Consider the following 22464-nt stretch of genomic DNA (forward strand, 5'->3'; position numbering starts at 1 on the left):
AGCTCATTGTAGTTTCTTACTACCCACCTTCTGAAGTCTGATTCTGTCATTTCATCACCCTCCTTCTCCATCCGGTCTGGTTCCTTTGCTGGTGAGGAGTTGTGATCCCTTTTACGAGGAGAGGTGTTCTGGTTTCGGGAGTTTTCATCCTTTTTGCGCTGGTTACTTCCCATTTTTGTGGGTTTATCCACCTGTTGTCTGTCTCTGTCCCAGGGAGTTGGAGCTTTATGAGTTTCCGTTGCACTACTGCCTTTTTTGATTTTTCTTTCAGGTCAGACCCGCCCAGCTAGCAGCACGCCTAGCCTCTGCCTGCCCGCAGGGGCTTTGCTGAGCTGCTGTGGGCTCCGCCCAGCTGCCCTGAGCTCTTCCCTGTAGTCCTTTTTATATGGGCGTAGTTAGAACTGTCTCGGCAATGATGGCCCCGCCTCTGTTATGGCGGACTCTCTCTGTTGTGGCAGGTTGCCTCGACAACGGCGGGTTGCCTCGGCAACGGCAGCCTGCCTCCTTAGCTGTGGAGAGTCTCAGTAATGGTGGAAGCCCCTCCCCCACGGAGCCGGACCATCCCGGTTCAGCTGTGCTTGGTTTGAAGGGCTCAACCCAGAGGGTTTCCAATTACTGTTTTTGTTTTCGTTGTTGTTGGGGGTGGAGGGGTGGGACCAACCGAGCCTGATCACCTGGCTCCCTGACTCAGAGTCTTTTCTTTTAAGTTGAATGACCCCGCGTTCTGGTCGCTTGTTGAAAAGGCGCCGGGATCTCCCGTGCTGCGACTCACGGAGTCGGCTCGAACTGCGGTGCTGGCTCCTGGCGGATTTTTTGCCTAGGAATCTCCTGGCCTGACTCGCTATTTCAGATGAATGGGCTATTCTGCCGTCTCAGGGCTCTGCTCGCCAGCTAAGAGGGCTCCCAGACCAGTGGCTTTTGTACGGAGAACTGCAGCAACAGGGCGTGGTCACAGCAGCTGCGCGGGCGGAATCAGCCCCATGGGGGCCAAAACAGCCACACCGGCTGGGACTGCGACGCTGGCGACCCCTCTGCCTGGGTATCTCCTGGTCTGTGGGCAGTAAGAGTTCGTCTGGAAATGCGGCGTCCACTCACCCTCTGCGCTTTCACTGGGAGCTGAAGTCCTGAGCTGTTCTTAGGCGGCCATCTTCCCAGCATTCCGATCCTTAGTCTTTTTTGATGTTTATTAGAGCTTCTGGCTGGGGCTTAGAGAAGTGACATGAATATTTTGCCAAAATGGTATTTCTTTGCTGGAATTTGAAATCCATGAGCACTCTTTCCTGCTGTATCCCCAGAGCAGGTTGAGTACCTTGCACTTCTTGTCAGAACTTCACTAGAAGTGGTAGAAGATTTGGAGTTAGAGCGTCCCTCGATCTCTAGCCTTTCTTTAGTTCAGAGGATCACAAGCTGTTGGGGGAAGAGTGGTGTCTTGAGTCCCTACTGATCTGATTAATATTACGATTCAATGTCCTGTAAGGAAGTCACATGTGGATGTAACATCACTTCTGCATGCAGTGTCATGGGATGGTGGGTTTCAGGGCCCCAGGTTAAGAGCCTAAGCACTACAAGCATGGAGCTAGAGCTCTGGGAGGGGAGGGATGGCTGGGATGGAAATTAGTCTTGTCCTTTAGTTCTGGGGCCTTTTCACTCTTCACACAGTTGGTGTTGGGCATCTGGCAGGTGCTGATGTTGATGGAGTCGAAGGAGCAAACTGGCAGGGACTGGGAAAAACAGGATTAGAGAAATAATTAAGGTATAATTTTTTTTTTTTTTGAGGGTAAGTTATAGCTTGAAATCTGGAAAGGCTGAAGAAATATCCCCCTACCCATACCTGTTTTTCCCTTTTCCCTCAAGCCTTGTTTAGCCACAGGACCAGTGCCAACACCAGGGGGCGTGCACAGATTATGAGGTCAAGGCGCAACTGGGATTGTTCATGGTGGGCTCTTGGGTGCCTGACTTAATCAGGGGAGCGAAGACCCTGCAGCCAGGTGGCCTGGATTCAACCTGCAGCTCTGATCCTACTGACACTTTCCCTCCTGGTGCCTCAGTTTCTTCATCTGTGAAATGGTGAGGACATTACAGCACTTACCTCTGGGGCAAATTTCTCAACAGCAGCACTATTAACAATTTAGGACAGAGTCCCTTCTGGCCTGGGCTGTCCTGTGCACCGTGAGAGGTCTGCCAGGAGCACCCCACTCACCCCCTCCCACTAATCCCCATAGGACAACTAAAAATATCCCAGGATTTTGAGGTCTCTTTTGGGTCTGGAAGCTGCACTTAGGCACTTTTCCACCTGACACTTCATCTCATCTATGAGATGGTCTGTGGGCCTTATGCTTTGGTCCACATAAGGCCACTTTAAAAGAAGGATTCTGTCCATCTTTTAAACAAATCATTTTCTTCCTTTATCTCTGCATTCAGTTATTCCTTGCATACCCTTTGTTTAGTATATCTTGAAATGTATAAGTTCCAATTATAGCAGCAACTCATGATGCCTGCTATGACCTCAGTAGAGCTCTGATCCCTTTAGCACAGGGAATGTGTTCTTGATTCTGCTCTGGACGATGTAAATATATTTATTTTGCTTTACATGTTCCTCGTCTGTAAAATGTAAATGTGGACATGGCTTGAACTACTAAGTGGTTTAATTTCTTCATTCCCCTGATATTTGTTGTATTCTTACTGCAAGTCAAATACATGGCATGATATTGCTTCCTTGATCACACCACATCAGGTGAGAAAATTAGACATTTTAGCCAGCTGTGGGGCCTCACGCCTGTAGTCCTAGCTACTCAGAGGGCTGAGGCAGGAGAATTGCCTGAGCCCAGGAGTTTGAGGTGACAGTGAGGTATGATCTCACCAATGCATTTCAGCCTTGGCAACAGACCCCATCTCTGAAAAAAAAAGTAAAGACATTGTGAGCTGTCTACATGGACTCTGTGTCTCACAAGATCCATGTCCTGTAATTTTTGTAAATGTCATCTCTGGGTGGTTTCCATGAAGGTGTGTCTGGTATTTATTTTCTATCCTTTTACTTTCAGCTTTTCTGTACCTTCTACTGAAATTATGGCTTTTGGAAACAGCCTAGTTATTTATTTATTGACTTATTTTTCTGCCTCGGCACTAATCCTCTTGTCATTGGAGTGTGTGAGTCCATTATGTTTAATGCCATTGTTGACCTCATTGGGTTTAAGTCTGTACATTGTCATTTGCTGCTTTCTAATATTATGTCTTTTTGGCTCAACTATTTTTCTCTGTTGCCTTCTTTAGATGAATAAAAACGTTTGCATTATCATGGTCTTCTGAGTAAGTGTTCTAGTTACAACTTCTCTTATTATTTATTTAATTATCTGAGAAAGCACAATAATCCATGACTTATTATAACCAACAGCAGAGCATAACTTCCCTGACTTCCACCTACCTTGCAGACAGCCCAGGGAAGAAGCAGTGCTCTGGCTCTGAGACACAGGGGATGGAAGCAGGAGAGTAACTGGATGGTGAAGCTGTGGCTGCAGAGGCATCCGGGCCCCTCACCTGCACTCCTTGTAGACGTCTTCTCCACTGAACGCCTGCGATGCCCTCTCCTCCATATGCTCCTGCCAGAGTCTCCCCATCTCCACTGACAGCAGCTCCACCCTTCTACTCACTCAGTCCAACACTGTGGGTGTCCTTGATTCTTCTTTCTCACACCACAGATACAATCCATTAGCAAGGGCTGTGAAGTCCATCTTCAAATTTATCCAGAATCTCATCACTTCCCACCATTTCCCCTGCTCACACCCCAGTCAAGGTAACCAGTGTCTCCATCCTGGAATACTGCACTCCTTCTCCACTGATTCCCTGCTGGATCACTTGTCTCCCACCTCCCAATTCTGTTTTCAGCACAGAAAAAAAGCACAAGTCCTACCATGTCCCCTTTTCAAAACTGTCCTCTAACTCTCTATGTCATTCAGAACAAAGGTCAAAACCCTTCCCACACCCTCCAGGCCTCCCTGCTCTGGCCACACCTCTGACCTCATTTCAGTTTCTCTCTGTCCAGCCCTTCTGGCCTCTTCCTCCTTCCAGGAACACAGACACTTCCCTGCCCTAGTGCATCTGCACTGAAGGTTCCTGCCTAAAAAGAGCTTTCCCAGTCATCCTTGTGGACAGCTCCTCACATCCCTCAAATCTTCACTCAAAGGTCACATTTTCAACGAGGCCCATGCTGACCACCCAGCACAATAGCCACCCCCTGTTCCGACCACAATATCCCAACGATCTCAGGATTCAGCCTCCTTCATACTTACTTGCAGCCTGAGAGTAGCTTCCTCCTTTTTTATCTGTGGGAAGAAAATATTCTGTGAGGGGTCAGAAAGGTGGCAGGGCCATGAGGTCCTAGAGGAACCTCCTAGTCTTGGAACCCAGAGAAGTTTCCAGAAATGTGTGACTAAAGACTCAGGGAAGGATCAAGAAAAACAAGGAAAGCAGGTATGGGTCCTGGACCAACTGGCCTCCTAAGGACTGTCCTCAGCAGGGACGTTCCCTTGTGACCTGTGACTGCTGAAATCACGTCCCCATCACAATCATCAAGGTGATACATCTGTCCTTCATTGTCACAGGTGCTTTACACAAGAGTAAGTGCTGGCACACAGGGCCCAGGCTGGGTCAGCTCATGAGTGTGGATGATGCTTCCCAGTAACCAGGCAGGGCACACTTCTACCTGGGGCTTGGAACCCTCAGTGGGACAAGAAATCTCAGACCCCACTCCTAACCCCATCCTCACCTCAGCTCTTCTTCCTCCACATCACAGCAGCAACCACAGCTCCAGTGACTACAGCTCGAAGGACAGCCAGGCCAGCAACGATGCCCACGATGGGGATGGTGGGCTGGGAAGATGGCTCTGGGAAAGGAGGAGAAGGTGAGGGGCCCTGACCCCCAGGCCGCAGCCTTGACCCTGCTGAAGGGCTGCAGAGGGGCTCCTGCTTTCCCTAAGAGACATGACATCCCATCCCCTTCTTACCCCATCTCAGGGTGAGGGCCTTGGGCAGCCCCTCGTGCTGCACATGGCATGTGTATCTCTGTTCCTCTCCAGAAGGCACCACCACAGCCGCCCACTTCTGGTAAGTTCCATTCCCCGTGGACCTGGTCTCTACCAGCTCCATGTTCTGGGTCTGGTCCTCCCCATCCTGCTTCCAGGTCAGTGTGATCTCCGCAGGGTAGAAGCCCAGGGCCCTGCACCTCAGGGCGGCCTCATGGTTAGAGACGGGGTGGTGGGTCACGTGTGTCTTGGGGGGCTCTGTAGGGAAGAGTCAGAAAGTTCAGGCACTTTGCATCTCTCATGGGACATCCCAGCAGCTCCCACGTGACCATCCTGAGAACGGTCAGGACACCTGGGGTGGGGAAGGGAGCACAGAATCCAGACACCATCCTGGACACAGGCACCTGGGATAATGTCCTGTTCCTTGGAAAGTTCTAATCTCTGAGGGGGAACGGGGACTTCTGGTCCTGATCTGAGTGGAGGCCAAGGGACTCAGAGGAGCTGGAGTCAGACCCCCGCACACATTGAATGTGAGGCAGAGGACAAGGCAGGAGAGGAAAAATCCTGGTTCCCAACGCTGCTGCGGGTTCACAGGGAACCCCTGATCAGTATTCCAGGGATTGACTTCCCCTCCTTTCCCTCAGAGACTGCAACCCTTAATTGTATCAGAGAACAGGGCCGGCCCTCAGAGTCACTGTCTGGTACAGGATCTGGAAACCCAGGGGGATTCCTCTCCCTCAGGACCGGAGTGCAGGTGATATTCTAGTGTTGGTCCCATTTTCCTTCCCTCCTTCTGCAAGGCCAGTCTGGGAGTCTCCAGGCGATCAGGGAGGTTCCCCCTGGCCCCTGGTATCCGCGCGCTGCAGCGTCTCCTTCTAGTTCTGCAGGTGTCTGCGGAGCCACTCTAGGTATGTGCCCTCCAGTTAGGCTCTCATCCTCTCAGCCCAATTGGCCGCCTCGAACTTGCGCTGGGTGATCTGAGCCGCCGTGGCCGTTGGGGTCCAGGAGCGCAGGTCCTCGTTCAGGGCGATGTAGTCCTTGCTGTCGTCGGCGTACTGGTCATACCGGCGGAGGAGGCGCCCGTCTGGCCCCCGGCTACAGCGAAACATTCTCTGGATGGTGCGAGACCCTGGCCCCGCCCCGGCGGTCAGCCCCGCCCACCGAGCCCCGCCCCCGCCCCACCCGCGGGGATTTTTGCCGAAACTGAAAATGAAAGCGGGTACAGGCGACCGACTTTCTCCCTGGTTGAGGGTCTGAGCGGGTCCCGCAACTGCGGGGTGGATCTTGAACCCAGAGACTCAGGGCGACCCGGGCCGTCGGTGGGAAATGAGGAGGGGTCCGGACCTGCGCCCCGGGCCGGGGTCGCTCACCAGCCTCTCTCAGGTTGTCGTAGCCGCGCAGGGTCCGCAGACCCACTCGGTAAGTCTGTGCGTGGACCTTGTGGTTCCGTGTGTTGTGGTCCCAGTACTCCGGCCCCTCCTTCTCCACCCACGCCGCCCGCGGCTCCATCCTCGGAATCGCCGCGTCGCTGTCAAACGTCACGAACTGCGTGTCGTCCACGTAGCCCACGGAGATGCAGCGGGGCTCCCCGCGGCTGGGCCGGGATAAGGAAGTGTCGAAATACCTCAGGGAGTGGGAGCCTGGGGGCGAGGAGGGGCTGAGACCCGCCGACCCTCCTCCGGGCACGACTCATAGGGTCCTGCGCCCCCGCCCGGCGTGGAGGTCCTCACTCCTCTCCTCAGAGGCCGTTTCCCTCCCGACCCCGCACTCACCCGCCCGGGTCTGGGTCAGGGTCAGGGCCAGGACCCCCGAGAGCAGCAGGAGGAGGGTTCGGGGCGCCATGACCCCATCCTCGGCGTCTGGGGAGAATCTGAGTCCGGGTGGGTGACTGGGGACTTTGGAACCGGGACCGCGGCGACGCTGATTGGCTTCTCTAGAAACCCGGCACCCAATGGGAGTGGGAACTGCGGACGCGTCATGAGTATCCAGGAGGAAGGACCCGACACAGGTTGGGAGAGGAAGAGAAACTGCGGAGATGGGGAATCCCCAACGCTGCGCCTCCCAATCCACACACCGCCTTCCGGACCTGAGACCCTGAGAGCCACGCCTGGGCCCTGGGACTTCGCCCTGACCCCGCTCCTCCAGTGCCAAGCGCTCTGTCTCAATGTCTCCCTCAGTCTTGGCCCAGGAGCTTCTGAGAAACCAGAGAGAAATCTTCAGCATGGGCTGCGTCCCTCTCCCTTCACTTTTCATCCCGTATCCCTGTCCCTGAACTGGACTCCCTGCCTCCCACTCCTTACCTGTCCCCCTGGACTCTGCTAGAAGAAAACTCACCCCAGGAAGCTTGGTGCCAGAGAGTGAGCTCGCCCTGGGAATGGAGGAGCAGAGACAGGGTTTTTTGTAGTTGTTCAAATATGGAGAATTTTTGCCTGAGAGCATGAGATAGCATAGAGACTAGTTTGCTTTCTGTTTGTTAACTACAGCGAGTAGCAGAATCTTGATAACTCCTGAATAATCGGGAACCTAATTGGCAAAAAATGTGACTTTGGCCCCTTAATATATAAATGTGTCTAAAAGCATTACAACAGGACTCATAAAGCTCGTTTCACTCTCCCAGACAATGTGTCTGTGACTCCCCCTTGTGGTATTTTAAATTTACCTTTACTCCATAGCCCTGAGTTTCTGTGTGAGTCCAGGACATCTACGCAGTACAAAGTAGCACACTGTGTTACTGTATGTTACTGTACTGCTCCTGGTTAGGAGCCAGTACAGACTTCATTCACCTCACAGCCTCAAGTGTTCAATGCAGTCACAATGCCCCTCACCAGTGCTCATGCACTGCCTGTTTTTAGGAAGTGTCCACATCTAAGTGGTGTGTTTATTTTATAGGAACACTTAGTATTTTCTAAACCTGATTAACATAAACAACAATTAGTTTTGAGGCAGACCTACATAAGGTATTAAAGCCCAACTGCAAAGAACACCCTGAGAAGCTCTGTAGTTGGGTATATTAAAAATCTGTAAAACAATATGTTTAAACCTGAGAATTCTGCTGCTTTCGAATTCTTTCCCTCTGCTCCTTTTCCTCACCTCCTGCTTCTCCAGCCCTTCCCTCCGTCCCTCCTCTCCCCTTAGTCCCCACCACCCTGTCACTCCTGAATAGTGGCTCTAGCACTGTCCCATTACCTGGTACGTGACTGTTCTCTCCACAGTGGTCCTGCTACTGTGAGTCAGAATGTGTCATTTCTCCACAGAAAACACTCCAGTGGCTCCACCTCCATCTTGTGAAGCTTCTAGAATGTCAGGCACATGAATATATGAGGGTATACCTGGTTCTGTGTAGGCACTAAACTAATTTGTGTTGACTGAGTGATTGAAACATGAGTGTGTTAAAATGGACCACAGAAAATTACAAAATGTAAAACACTGAAAACATTAAGCAAGACTTTATTTTATGTAACTAGTGTGTATATCAATTCATGAATTCATTCCATGAGTCTTTTGAGCCTGTGTATGAATTTTATAAAACTGGGTAACAAATTATTGCAAACATTGGCTTTAAACAACAACCATTTATTGTTGATTTCTTTATTTTTAGAGACAAAGTCTCCCTCTGTCATCCAGGGCGAAGTGCAGCCACATAATCATGGCTCACTGCAGCCTCAAACTCCTGGGCTCAAGGGATCCTACTGCCTCAGTCTTCAGAGCAGCTAGGACTGCAGGCAAATGCCACTATGCTCAGCTAATTAAAAAAAAAAAATTGTAGAGACAAGTGTCTCACTACATTATCCTGATGATCTCAAACTCCTGGCTGCAGGTTATCCCCGTGTCAGCTCCTCAAATGTTAGGATCACAGGCGTGCACTACCACTCCTGGCCAAACAACACCCATTGAGCTGCTTATAGTTGCTTAGTCAGAAGTCTGGGCAAGATGTGGATGAAATCTCTGCTCTGGACTTCCCAAAGCTGTGTTTTCAGTTTGAATCCTCCTTCAGGCTTATACAGAGGAGGCAGAATGCAGTTTCTGGCAGTTGTAAGACTGAGGTCACTGTTTGTTGCTGGCTGTCAAAGTAGAGAACAGCGAGGGCTGTGCTCAATTCCTGGTGCCCACCAGCATCCTTGCCTATACAGCCCCTTCATTTTCAAAGTCCACAGCAGAGTAAACCCCTCATGCTGAATCCCTCTCACACTGTGAATCTCTATGCTCAGGAAGGACCCAGTCCTTTCCTAGGCTCACCTGATTAAGACAGTCCACACAGAAAAAACCCAGCATAAAGTCAACTAATTGACACCCTTAATTATATCTGCTGAATCCCTTCACAACAGCACCCACATTAGAGTTGGTTGAATAACTGGGGGAAGGTGAATGACCAGGAGGTGGTTGTTGGGGCCATCATAGAATCAGCCTAGCAAGGGTTGGATCTTTCTTTTATGTTTAATGGAGACACAGTTGGAAATTTAATTTCAAGTAAAGTGATCTTTGTGAACAGTAACAAAATACATCCTCTTCAGCCATGGAAATTCCCCTTATGTTTTACACCTAAGTTACATGTTTAATATCTTTTAGTTAACTTAGGCCTGGTCTGTTTGCTCATGCCTGCAATCCTAGCACTGTGGAAAGCAGAGGAAGACAGATTGGTTGACTCTAGAAGTTCAAGATCAGCCTGGGAAACATGGTCAAACCCCCATCTCTACAAGAAAAATTAGAAAATTAGCCAGGTATGGTGGCTCATGCCTGTAGTCCCAGATACTCAGGAGGCTGAGGTCACAGGATCCCTTGAGCCCAGGAGGTCAACACTGCAAGTTATGGTGATCATGCCACTGCACTCCAGACTGGGTGACAGCGTGTGACCCTGTCTCAATAATAATAGTAATGATGATGATAAATTTAGAGCAAATGCAAATTAATGTCTAAATTAATGTGTAATAATACATACTTTCTTGTGAAAATTATTTACTATTGCATAACAAATTATGTAAAATTTAGCGGCTCAAAACAACAGATATTCATCATCTCCACAGTTTCCAACAGTCAGGAATCCAGGAGAGGTTTCCCTGAGTGCTTCTGGCTCAGTTCCTCTCACAAGGCTGTAGTCCAGTTATCAGCCAGGGCTCCATCATCTGAGTGTTTCCCTGGGACTGAGGATTCACATGAAACATGGCTCAGTCACATGGCTGTTGGAAAAGGCCTAGTTTCTTGTTGTCTGGTCTCAGAAGGCCTCAATTCTTAGCCACATGGACCTTCCTGCAGGGCAGCTTATAGCACAGCAGCTGGCTTCCCCCAGAGCTCATGATCCCAGAGACAGAGAGAGAAAGTAGAAGCCGCAGTGAGTTTTACATTCTACACCCAGAGTCACAAACTGTTATGTCATCATTACGCTATCTGTTAGAAGTTGTATTAGCCGATCCTCACACTGCTATGAAGAAATACCTGAGACTGGGTTATTTATAAAGGAGAGAGGTTTAATTGACTCACAGTTCTGCATGGCTGAGAAGGCTGCCCCAGGAAACTTACGATCATGGCAGAAGTGGAAGCAAACACATCCTTCACATGGTGGTAGGAGAGAGAAATGCAGAGTGAAGGGGGATCCCCTTATAAAACCATGAGATCTCATGAGAATTCACCCACTATCATTAGAACACCATGGGGGGCAGGGCGTGGTGGCTCACGCCTATAATCCCAGCACTCTGGATGTCAGAGGTGGGCAGATCACGAGGTCAGGAGTTCGAGACCAGCCTGACCAAACATTGTAAAACACTGTCTCTACTAAAAATACAAAGAGTAGCCGTGAATGGTGCCACACTCCTGTAATCCCAGGTACTCAGGAGGCTGAGACAGGAGAATCCCTTGAACCCAGAAGGCAGAGGTTGTGGTGAGCCAAAATTGTGCCACTGCACTCCAGCCTGGGCATCAGAGCAAGACTCCATCTCAAGAAAAAAGAAAAAAAAAAAAAAAAAAAAAAAAAAAAAAAAAAAAAAAGCTTGTGGTGGGAACTGTCCTGTGAGCCAATCACCTCCCATGTGGTCCCTCACTCAATATAGGGAGGATTACAATTCACATGAAAATTCAAGATGAGATTCAGGTGGGAACACAGAGCCAGGCCATATCAGAAGTGCATCGTTAAGTCCGAGACACACTCAAGAGAGGGAAGTAAGCTGCAAGTCTGGAAGGGAGCAGTGTTAAAGGATTTGCATATATGTTGAAAGAAAAATTAAAAGTACTGTTTCAGGATTTTGTAAATCAGAGGCTTCTTTTATCTAATTTTTCCTTAATATGGTTTAAGCTCTTTTAATTTTAAATAATGCTTTAACTTGTCTTGTAATTTTATTTCATTTTAAGTTGTAGGGTACACGTGCAGGATGTGCAGGTTTGTTCATAGGTAAACGTGTGCCATGGTGGTTTGCTGTACCTATCAACTCATCACCTAGGTATGAAGCCTGGCATGCATTAGGTATTTTTCCTAATGCTCCCCCCACCACCACCCTCCCACAACAGGCCCCAGTGTGTGTTGTTCCTCTCCCTGTGTCCTTGTGTTCTCATTGCTCAGCTCTCAATTATACATGAGAACATGCGGTGTATGGTTTTCTGTTCCTGTGTTAGTTTGCTGAGGATAATGGCTTCCAGCTTCATCCATATCCTTGCAAAGGACTTGATCTCATTCCTTTTTGTGGCTGCATAATATTCCATGGTGTAGATGCACCACATTTTTTCATCCAATCCATCATTGATGGGCATTTGGGTTGATTTCATGTCTTTGCTATTGTGAATAGTGCTGCAATGAACACACACGTGCATCTGTCTTTATAATAGAATGATTTCTATTCCTTTGGGTATATACCTTGTAATGGGATTGTTGGGTCAAATGGTATTTCTAGTTCTTAATCTTTGAGGAATTGCCACACTGTCTTCCACAATGGTTGAACCAATTTACATTTCTACCAACAGTGTAGCATTCCGATTTCTCTGCAACTTCACCAGTATGTGTTGTTTCTTGACTTTTTAATAATTGCCATGCTAAATGGCATGAGATATTATCTCATTGTGGTTTTGATTTGCATTTCTCTAAAGATCAGTGATGTTCAGCTTTTAAAAATATGTCTGTTGGCTGCATGTATGTCTTCTTTTGAGAAGTGTCTGTTCATGTCCTTTGTCCACTTTTTGATAAAGTATTTTTTCTTTTCATGTAACTTTGCCTAAGTTATTTGTAAATTCTGAATATTAGACTTTTGTCAGAGGGATATGTTGAAAGATATATTGAAAATTTTTTCTCCCATTTTGTAGGATGTCTGTTCACTCTGATGATAGTTTCTCTTGCTGTGCAGAAGCTCCTTTGTTTAGTTAAATCCCATTTGCTAATTTTTGCTTTTGTGGCAGTTGCTTTTGGCAATTTCATCATAACATCTTTGCCTATGCCTATGTCTTGAATAGTATTGCCTAGATTTTCTTCCAGGGTTTTTATAGTTTTGAGTTTTACATTTAAGTCTTTAATCCACCTTGAGTTTATTTTTGTGTCAGGTGTAAGGAAGGGGTCCAGTTTCAATTTTCTGCATATGGCTAGCCAGTTCTCCCAGCACCATTTCTTAAATAGAGAATCATTTCCCCACTTCTTGTTTTTGTCAGATTTGTTGAAGATCAAGTGGTTGTAGATGTGTGGTCTTATTTCTGAGTTCTCTATTCTGTTCCATTAGTCTATGTGCCTGTTTTTGTACCATTACCATGCTGTTTTGGTTACTGTAACCTTGTAGTATAGTTTTAAGTCAGGTAGCTTGATGCCTCCAGCTTTGTTCTTTTTGCTTAAGATTCTCCTGGCTATACAAGCTCTTTTTTGGATCCATATGAATTTTAAAATCATTTTCTTTTCTAATTCTGTAGTAAGCTTCTCTTTTTAAATTAATGATTAAAAGTTTAAGACATCACAGAGCCTTGGGTGCTGAGGGAGAAACTGTTTGAGACAGAGAAAGAATATTCAACAATATCTCTGAGTTTTTCTTGAATTTTGTAAGGTCTGACTATGCCTTGGATTGCATGGTGACCCCCATGAACTGGACGTACACCTCTGGTGGCCCTTCCAGAATTAGAAAATCTGAAGTAGCTGGAAGGAAGAACAATCAATCCCTGTGATGACTAACCTGAGACATTCTTCTATTGTTTCTAATTTCTGCCTCAACCTACAAGGCCATTGGTCTTAGTAACTAACCTTGTCCCAACCTCCTGACTCCACACCCTACAACCCCCTCCCAGCTTGCAAAAACCACCCTAAAGTAACTTCTGTAACTTTCCACTGCCCACCTGAAACCTATAAAACCAACTCCTATCCCACTACCCTTTGCTGACGCCCTTTGCCGCCTCAGCCAACCTGCACCTAGCTGAATAAACAGCCGTGTTGCTCACACAAAGCCTGTTTGAGGGTTCCCTTCATTCAAAGCACACGTTTTAACATTTGGTGCCGGAAAACTGGGATGGGGGAACTCCTATGGGATACCAAACCCCCATCCCTGTTCTTGCACTCCCACCATGAAAAGATCTACCTGCTGACCTGGGATCATCAGACTAGCCCACAGACACACACCACAGGCTGTTTTGGTAAGCAGCGTCTCTTCTTTGCTTTACTGTTTTGTTTCGTATTTTCCTTTCCACTTCCTCCCCCTTCTGTTTTCATTCTTTTTCCACTGCAAAGATAAGGAAAATCAGTTAAATCAGGTTCTTTCATGTAGTTCATGACTGGAAAAATCCTCTGTATGTCACAGATCTGGGGATCCAGTTTTCCCCAGGGATTTGACTATCATGGAGACTTTCACCCTAGCCACCCACCCACCAGGCTCAGGGCCCATATTGGAGACAGGTCGGGCAGGTCAATGTAGACACACTCTCTTTGGCCACTCACCAATGAGGAGGTTCAACCCAGGCACAACCAGGGACTTCTATTGAGTGGCTGGGTTGCGTGCCCGTTTTCCTTGTCTCTGCTGCCTTTTCAGAACCATGGGTGATCATCCGTCTTCTATCCCTTCCTCCTCTCCATTGGCCTGTGTTCTAAAAATCCTCAAGCCTCTTCAACTGCCTCCTGACCTAAAACCCAAACGTCTCATCTTCTTCTGTAACACTGCATGGCCACAGTACAAGTTAGACAACGGCTCTAACTGGCCAAAAAATGGCACCTTCAACCTCTCTATTTTACAAAATTTAGACAATTTTTGTCACAACATGGGCAAATGGTCTGAAATTCCCTACGTCCAGGCATTTTTTTTTTTTACACACCTATCCCTCCCTAATTTCTAATCCTTCTCTTTCCTTCTGTCTGCCCCTCCTTCCTCTGCTTGTAACCCAGAATCCTCCTTGTCTATCAGTCCTTCCGACCTTTCTCCTCCCTGCCTGTCCGAATCAGGTCCTATTCCAGGACCTAACCCCACCCCCCAGAGCCTTCCTCCTCTTCCTCTGCCCACAACCCACCTCCTTATGCCCCTCTTGTAACCTCCCCATCTCATGCATGGCCCAGCTTACAGTTTAGTCCCTTAGTTACCTCCTCTGTCCCTGCCCAACAATTCCCCCTTTGAGAGGTGGCTGGAGCCAAAGGCATAGTTAGGGTGCACGTTCGTTTCGTTTTATCCAACCTTTCCCAAATTGGCCACCAGTTAGACTCCTTTTCATCAAATCCTCCAATACTTAACCCAGTCCTGTAATCTCACCTGGAGTAACTTAAATGTTACCCTTACTTGTACTCTCACCCCTGACGAATGCTTAATATGCATTTTATCACCCAATCAGCCCCTGACATCCCAAAAGGTACAGAAATTAGAATCTGGTCCTCAAACCCCCCAGCAGGAATTAAGAAACCTCACCTTCAAGGTGTTCAATAATAGGGAAAAATCTTCCCTGCGGCAGTATATCTCAGAACTACAGATGCTTGTCTCTTCTGTAAGACAAACCCCAGCCACATCACTGCCTCACAAAGACTTCAAAGCACCCAGACTGCAGCACATCCAGCCATCCCTTCAGGACCTTGCTTCAAGTGTTGGAAACCTGGTCACTGGGCCAAGGAATGCCTGCAGCCTGGGATTCCTCCTAAGCCTTGTCCCATCTGTGCAGGGCCCCCACAGAAAGTTGACTGTCTGACCAATGCTCCCAAAGCTCCTGGAGCTCCAACCCTCGGCTTGGCAACTGAAGACTAGTGCTGTGGGAGCATCTCAGAAGCCACTGGACCATCGCAGATACTGATTTTCGGGTAACTCTTACTGTGGTGGGTAAGTCCCTCCCCTTCTTAATCAACACACAGGCCACCTACCCCACATTGCTTTGTTTTCAAGGACCTGTCACCTTGGCCTCCATAACTGTTGTGAGAATTGACAGCAAGACCTCCAGGCCTCTCAAAACTCCCAAGTCTGGTGTCAATTAGGCCAGCACTCCTTTCCACGTTCTCTCCTAATCATCCCCACTTGTCCAGGTGCCCTGTTAGGCTAAGATATCCTAGCAAAATTGTCTGCCTTCTTAACTGTTCCTCATCTACAGCCACACCTCTTTGCCGCCCTCCTCCGCAAACCCGTACACCCCTCAATAGCTCCCCTTATGTCCCCCTACCTTAACCCTAGGGTGTGGAACATCGCCTTCCCATCTGTTGCTACAAGTCACTCATCCCTCATCATCCCCTTAAAACTTAAGTACGCTTACATTGCCCAGCACCAGCACCCCATCCCACAACAGGCTTTAAAAGCTGTAAAGCCTGTTATTACCCGTCTATTGCAATATGACCTTTTAATTCACCTTCCTGCTTCTTCAGCATCTATACTCAAAGGGGTATCATGTATCACCTTCCAAAGCACAAATTTCTTCCCCTGTCTTAGCTGTCCAAAAAACCAGATAAATTCTACAGATTAGTCCAAGAACTCTGCCTCATCAATCAGATTGTACTTCCCATCCATTTGATTGTACCAAACCCCTATACCCTCCTGTATTTCATATCCCCTTCCACAACTCACTATTCTGTTCTTGACCTCAAAAACACTTTTTCTAAAACCCAAATTTCTTTCCCATCTGTTACAATCTTTCACCAGCATACATGTGCTCTCCCTGCCAACCATATTAGGTTAATTTCCCAACTCCAACCCCATCCACTAAACAATAGCGTCCCTCCTTCCTAGGCATTATAGGATACTTTCATTTCTGGATACCAGGTTTTTGCCCCCATAGCCAAACCACTTTGTGAACCTATGAAAGGAAACTTAGGTAACCCAATAAATCAAAAATTTTTCCCTCATTTTTCCTTTTGGTTGCTAAAGAAGGCCTTAGAGACAGCCCCTACACTAGCCTACACTAGCGCTCTGCAACTCCCCTCAAGTTTTCTCTATCTACACAGCAGAAATAAAAGACTGTGCCATCAGAATTCTTACACAGGAGCCAGGCCCACAGCCTGTAGCTTCTTTTTTCACTAACATATATATTTTTTTATTGTACTTTAAGTTCTGGGGTACATGTGCAGATCATGCAGGATTGTTGCATAGGTACAGACATGGCAATGTGGTTTGTTGCCTCAATGACCCCGTCACCTATATCTGGCATTTCTCCCCATGTTTTCCCTCCCCAACCTCCCCATCCCCCCAGTGTCCCTCCCCTGGCCTCCCAATAGACCCCAATGTGTGACGCTTCCTTCCTTGTGTCCATGTGTTCTCATTGTTCAACACCCACCTATTAGTGAGAACATGCAGTATTTGATTTTCTGTTCTTGTGTCAGTTTGCTGAGAATGATGTTTTCCAGATTCATCTGTGTCCCTAAAAGGACACTAACTCATCATTTTTTATGGCTGCATAGTATTCCATAGTGTATATGTGCCACATTTTCCTTGTCCAGTCTATCATTGATGGGCATTTGCGTTGGTTCCAAGCCTTTGCTATTTTAAATAGTGCTGCAGTGAACATATGTGTGCATGCATCTTTATAAAAAAATGATTTATAAACCTTTGGATATTTATCCAGTAATGGGATTGCTGGGTCAAATGGAATTTCTATTTCTAGGTCCTTGAGGAAGTGCCACACTGTTTTCCATAATGGTTGAACTAATGTACACTCCCACCAACTGTGTAAAAGTGTTCCTATTTCTCCACATCCTCTCCAGCATCTGTTGTCTCCAAATTTTTTAATGATGGCTTCTAACTGGTGTGGGATGGTATCTCAATGGGTTTTGATTTTCATTTCTGTAATGACCAGTGATGATAAGCATTTTTCCATATGTTTGTTGGCCTCATATATGTCTTCTTTTGAAAACTCTCTGCCCATATCCTTCACCCACTTTTGGATGGGTTTGTTTTTATTTCTTGTAAATCTGTTTTAGTTCTTTTTAGGTTCTGGATATTAGCCCTTTGTCAGATGGGTAGGTTGCAAAATTTTTTTCTCATTCTGTTTGTTGCCAGTTCACTCTAAGGATTGTTTCTTTTGCAGTGCAGAACTCTGGAGTTTAATTACATCCCATTTGTCTATTTTGGCTTTGGTTGCCAATGCTCTTGGTGTTTTAGTCATGAAGTCCTTGCTATGTCCTGAATGGTTTTGCCCATGTTTTCTTTAGGGTTTTTATGGTGTTAGGTCTTATGTTTAAGACTTTAATCCATCTGGAGTTAATTTTAGTGTAAGGTTCCAGGAAGGGGTCGAGTTTCTGCTTTTTGCACATGGCTAGCCAGTTTTCCCAACACCATTTGTTAAACAGGGACTCCTTTCCCCATTGCTTGTTTTTGTCAGCTTTGTCAAAGATCAGGTTGTTGTGGATGTGGATAAGCAACTTCAGCAAAGTCTCAGGATACAAAATCAATGTGCAGAAATCACAATCATTTCTATACACCAGTAACAGACAAACAGAGTCAAACCATGAGTGAACTGCCATTCACAGTTGCTACAAAGAGAATAAAATAACTAGGAATATAACTAACAAAGAATATAAAGGACCTCTTCAAAGAGAACTACAAACCACTGTGCAAGGAAATCAGAGAGGACACAAACAGTTGGAGAAATATTCCATGCTCATGAATAGAAAGAATTAATATTGTGAAATTGACCATACTGCCCAAAGTAATTTATAGAGTCAACACTATCCCCATCAAGCTACCAATGATCTTTTTTTTTTTTTTTTTTTTTTGAGACGGAGTTTTGCTCTTGTTGCCCAGGCTGGAGTGCAATGGCGCGATCTCGGCTCACCGCAACCTCCGCCTCCTGGGCTCAGGCAATTCTCCTGCCTCAGCCTCCTGAGTAGCTGGGATTACAGGCACACACCACCATGCCCAGCTAATTTTTGTATTTTTAGTAGAGACGGGGTTTCACCATGTTGACCAGGATGGTCTCGATCTCTTGACCTCATGATCCACCCACCTCGGCCTCCCAAAGTGCTGGGATTACAGGCTTGAGCCACCGCGCCCGGCGACAAGATAATCTTAAGCAAAAAGAACAAAGCCAGAGGCATCATGCTACCTGACTTCAAACTATACTACAAGGCTACAGTAATCAAAACAGCATGGTACTGGTACCAAAACAGAGATATAGACCAATGAAATAGAACAGAGGCCTCAAAGGCACTACCACACATCTACAGCCTGTAGCATTTTTATCCAAACAACTTAACCTCACAGTACTGGGCTTGCCCTCATGACTATGTGCTGTAGCAACTGCCACCCTAATACTCTTTTTTTTTTTTTTTTGACAGCAACCTCTTTAGCCAGTAACAGAGCTTGCAGGAGGTTCCTAATACTCTTAAAATCCCTCAAATTTACAGTCTCTGCCCTACTTACCCTCTATAGCTCTGACAACCTGCAAAGTTTTCTCTTTACACCTCACACACTTACTTCCAGCCCATCACCTTCTCCAGCTTTATGCAGTTGCCCCTACTACTTAAACCATACCTCAGAAAGTCTCTGTTTCTATTATTTTCTGTCTAACTGTCATCAAATTCATTGTACTCATTTACTTTTACATGCTCTGCTTTTGTTTAAGTTGCCAGTTTACACTTTTCCTTCAGGCAATTACAGTTAATATTTCACTCTTAATCTGCCGCCCAATCTCTGCTCATATCCAGTCTTGTTAATTAAAGTAAGTGATGGCTTATACATACCACATGCTTCCTCATACATCATATAAACAAAAGCTCTCCCTCCACACAGTTATCCTACCAAGCCCCACTACAACCCTTAACAGCTGCAGCCCTTGCTGGTTCCCTTGGCATTCAGGTCCAAAGCTCCAGCCCCCTCAGAACACTTTCTCATCTTTCAGTTTACACTTCCAATTCTGTCTAAGCCAAGGATCTATTTTTTCCTCTGTGGTTCTTCTTATGTTTGCCTTCCTACCAACTGGACAGGCACTTGTACCCTAGTTTTCCTTACTCCCAAAATTCAGTTTGCTAATGGGGATATAAGCCTGTCTGTTCCCCATGTGGTCCTGACACAACACAAGTGGGTCATTCCATTAATGCCCTTACTTGTAGGGTTAGGAATTACTACTGCACACAGCACAGGCCTTACCACTTCAATCGGCACCTTCCATAGCATCTCTCATAAATTCTCTGCTAGCATTAAAGAATTAACTCCATCATTATCCTTCCTTCAAGCTCAAGTAAATTCCCTAGCTGCAGTTGACCTCCAAAACGACAGAGGTCTTCATTTACTAACTGCTGAAAAAGAGTCTTTGCCAATTCCTAAATAATGTTGTTTTTGGCCAGGCACGGTGGCTCACGCCTGTAATCCCAACACTTTGGGAGGCCAAGGCGGGCAGATCACGAGGTCAAGAGATCGAGACCATCCTGGCCATAGTGACCATCATGGTGAAACCCCATCTCTACTAAAATACAAAAAAATTAGCTGGGCGTTGTGGCGAGTGCCTGTAGTTCCAGCTACTTGGGAGGCTGAGGCAGGAGAAATGCTTGAACCTAGGAGGCAGAGGTCGCAGTGAGCCGAGGTAGTGCCACTGCACTCCAGCCTGGAGCCTGGTGATGGAGTGAGACTCTGTCTAAAAAAAAAAAAAAAAAAAAAAAATGTTGTTTTTATGTAAACCAGCCTGGCCTCGTATATAATGCCATCAATAAATTAAGACAGAGCCCAGAAGCTCACTAATCAGGCAAATGGTTATTCTGGACCTGGCGGACTGGCTGGACACTCCCTAACTGGGAGTCATGGCTTCTTCCAATCCTTAGTCCTCTAATACTATCTTTCTCCTTCTCTTATTTAAACCCTGTGTTTTTCCAATTAATCTCTCATTTCCTACAAAATCATATACAAGTGATAACCAATGAGTCAATGTGACAAATGCTCCTTCTAACAACCACACAACATCACCCCTTTCCCCAAGATCTCCCAGCAGTCTAAATTCTTTCCCATTTTTAGGTTTCCACAGAAGCCATGAGAAACATCACCCCATCACCCCTCTGTTGCTGGCCTTCCTAATATTCTACTGCCCTCCACTCTTCATTTATTTTTCCTTTCGATTACTAATATAAAAGATGGGAATGTAAGATCTGACTGAGCCTTAGACTGCATGGCGACCCCCATGAACTGCACGTACACCTCCGGAGGGCCTTCCAGAATTACAAAACCTGAAGTAGCTGGAAGGAAGAACCATCAACCCCTGCTCTGCCTAACTAATCTGAGACATTCTTCTATTTTTTCTTATTCCTGCCTCAATTGACAAAGACATTGGACTTTGTATCTAACCTTGTCCCAACCTCCTGGCTCCACACCCTACAACCCCCTCCTAACTTGCAAAAATAAAACCCTAAAGTAACTTCTGTAACTTTCCACTGCCCACCTCCAAACCTATAAAACCAATTCCTATTCCACCACCCTTTGCTGATGCCTTTTTCAGCCTCAGCGCACCTGCACTCAGGTGAATAAGCAGCCATGTTGCTCACACAAAGCCTGTTTGGGGGGGGGTCTCTTCATTCAAAGCATGCATTTTAACACAAATATCTTTAATAACAATAATGTTCTCTTCAGTGAGTTAACACAGTTGAGAACATGGCGTAACTAGATCACATAGTTCCAATACTTCAGTGCCATAAAAATAATGCCTTGAAAATAAGTCTTTGTCTAAGATGTCACAAATTTAGTGGAGGTCTGCCCCAAGTGCCAATTTTCTTGTTGAAATGTCATCTTCATAAAACATTTGCCTGCACTAAAAAACAAAACAAACAAACAAAAAAACAACAACAAAAACGCTGCTCTGTCTGCTCTGTGGAGGATCCCTTGTTTTGTTTCTTTGCTTCTCTAGTAAACTTGCTTTCACTTAGAAAAGCGTTGCCAAATTGCCTAATCAGATTGCTTTTCATTTACAAAAATGTGAATCTCATACTTCATCAACACATCTAGCTTAGCATGTTGCCAGTAACTTTGGTTTGATGGAGTAGTCAGAAATTGTTGGTTCAAATTGAGAAACAAGTTTTTTGAAAAACTGGCTTGTCAGTGGGCATTCTATAATAAACATCTTTTGTTGTGGTATTGAATGAGATGTGATAGAAGTGATTTGGACACCACTATGATTCTAAATTGCACTGCTATTATGTGCTTCTGAAGTGGGGTTTTTTTTTCTTCAGTTTTTTGCAGTCCTCTTTTTTTTCTATTCATATTTGCTATTCCATCACTGATTTTTCATTTCTACTATTTTGTGGTTTTATCTAGTTTGATCAATGATGTGTATTTCCAATTGTGTAAAAGTTTAATACAACTGTATGCATAATAAAATACAACATCAAGTCTTTTGCACGGTTGAATTACCATGCACATCAGATTGAACATTGTATACTTGAAAATCTAGAGAGATGCCAGTGATTCAAGGATCAAATGACCTATTTCTAGCCAAGGCCATTTTCATGGCATCCTGGTCCTTTCTGACACATGGCTCCTTACAATTCTCTGTGGTTTTCTTCCAATGTAAGTAATTCTTCTTAAGGATCCTTGCAGTGAACTTTGGTATTTTCTTTTTCCTTTCTACAAAAAACAGATATATGTTAGTTTGAAAAACTCTGTTTAAAGAATTATAATCAAGTAACTATCAAGGTAGCCAGAACTGGAGTAAAACACAGAGCTTGTAAAGCTACCCTGAGCTGCTGCCCATTCCCGTCACCCAGAAAGAAACTCCATCCTGAGTCTTCTGATTGTTATTCCTTTGCATTTCTTTAAAGATTTATGCATATATATATATGTATATGTATATATACATATATATGTGTGTGTGTGTGTGTGTGTGTGTGTGTGTGTGTATGGTAAAACTATTTGGTTTTGATGTATATTTGATATGTACATATATATATATGAAATATTAGTTTTGCTGGCTTTTATGCTTCCTGTACAGCAAATAAATCATGCGTTTATTTTCCCATATGCACATTTTTAATAGAAGTTATCTGTGTTGTGGGAGTGAAAGAAGAAAAGAAGGAAGGGGAAAAGGAAGGAAAGGGAAGAAAAGGGAGTGATGAAAAGGGAGGGTGAGGG

General features: G+C 45.9%; 1 long non-coding RNA gene and 3 pseudogenes across 1 annotated transcript; 1 reads left to right on the forward strand and 3 right to left on the reverse strand.

The window, feature by feature from the left end:
• The window catches only part of LOC141584371 (saoe class I histocompatibility antigen, A alpha chain-like), a 173653-nt pseudogene that overhangs the window by 62609 nt on the left and 88580 nt on the right, over positions 1–22464 (reverse strand).
• LOC101047682 (saoe class I histocompatibility antigen, A alpha chain-like) overlaps positions 1–22464 on the reverse strand; it is a 101759-nt pseudogene that overhangs the window by 37060 nt on the left and 42235 nt on the right.
• On the reverse strand, positions 5282–6941 carry LOC141584368 (saoe class I histocompatibility antigen, A alpha chain-like; annotated as a pseudogene).
• Positions 6211–8064, forward strand: LOC141584373 (uncharacterized). Its single transcript, XR_012517394.1, has 2 exons — positions 6211–6436; positions 6955–8064. It is a non-coding gene; the product is annotated as an uncharacterized LOC141584373 (long non-coding RNA).

The sequence above is a fragment of the Saimiri boliviensis genome, chromosome 4 (assembly GCF_048565385.1).
Source record: "Saimiri boliviensis isolate mSaiBol1 chromosome 4, mSaiBol1.pri, whole genome shotgun sequence".
Classification (NCBI taxonomy): domain Eukaryota; kingdom Metazoa; phylum Chordata; class Mammalia; order Primates; family Cebidae; genus Saimiri; species Saimiri boliviensis.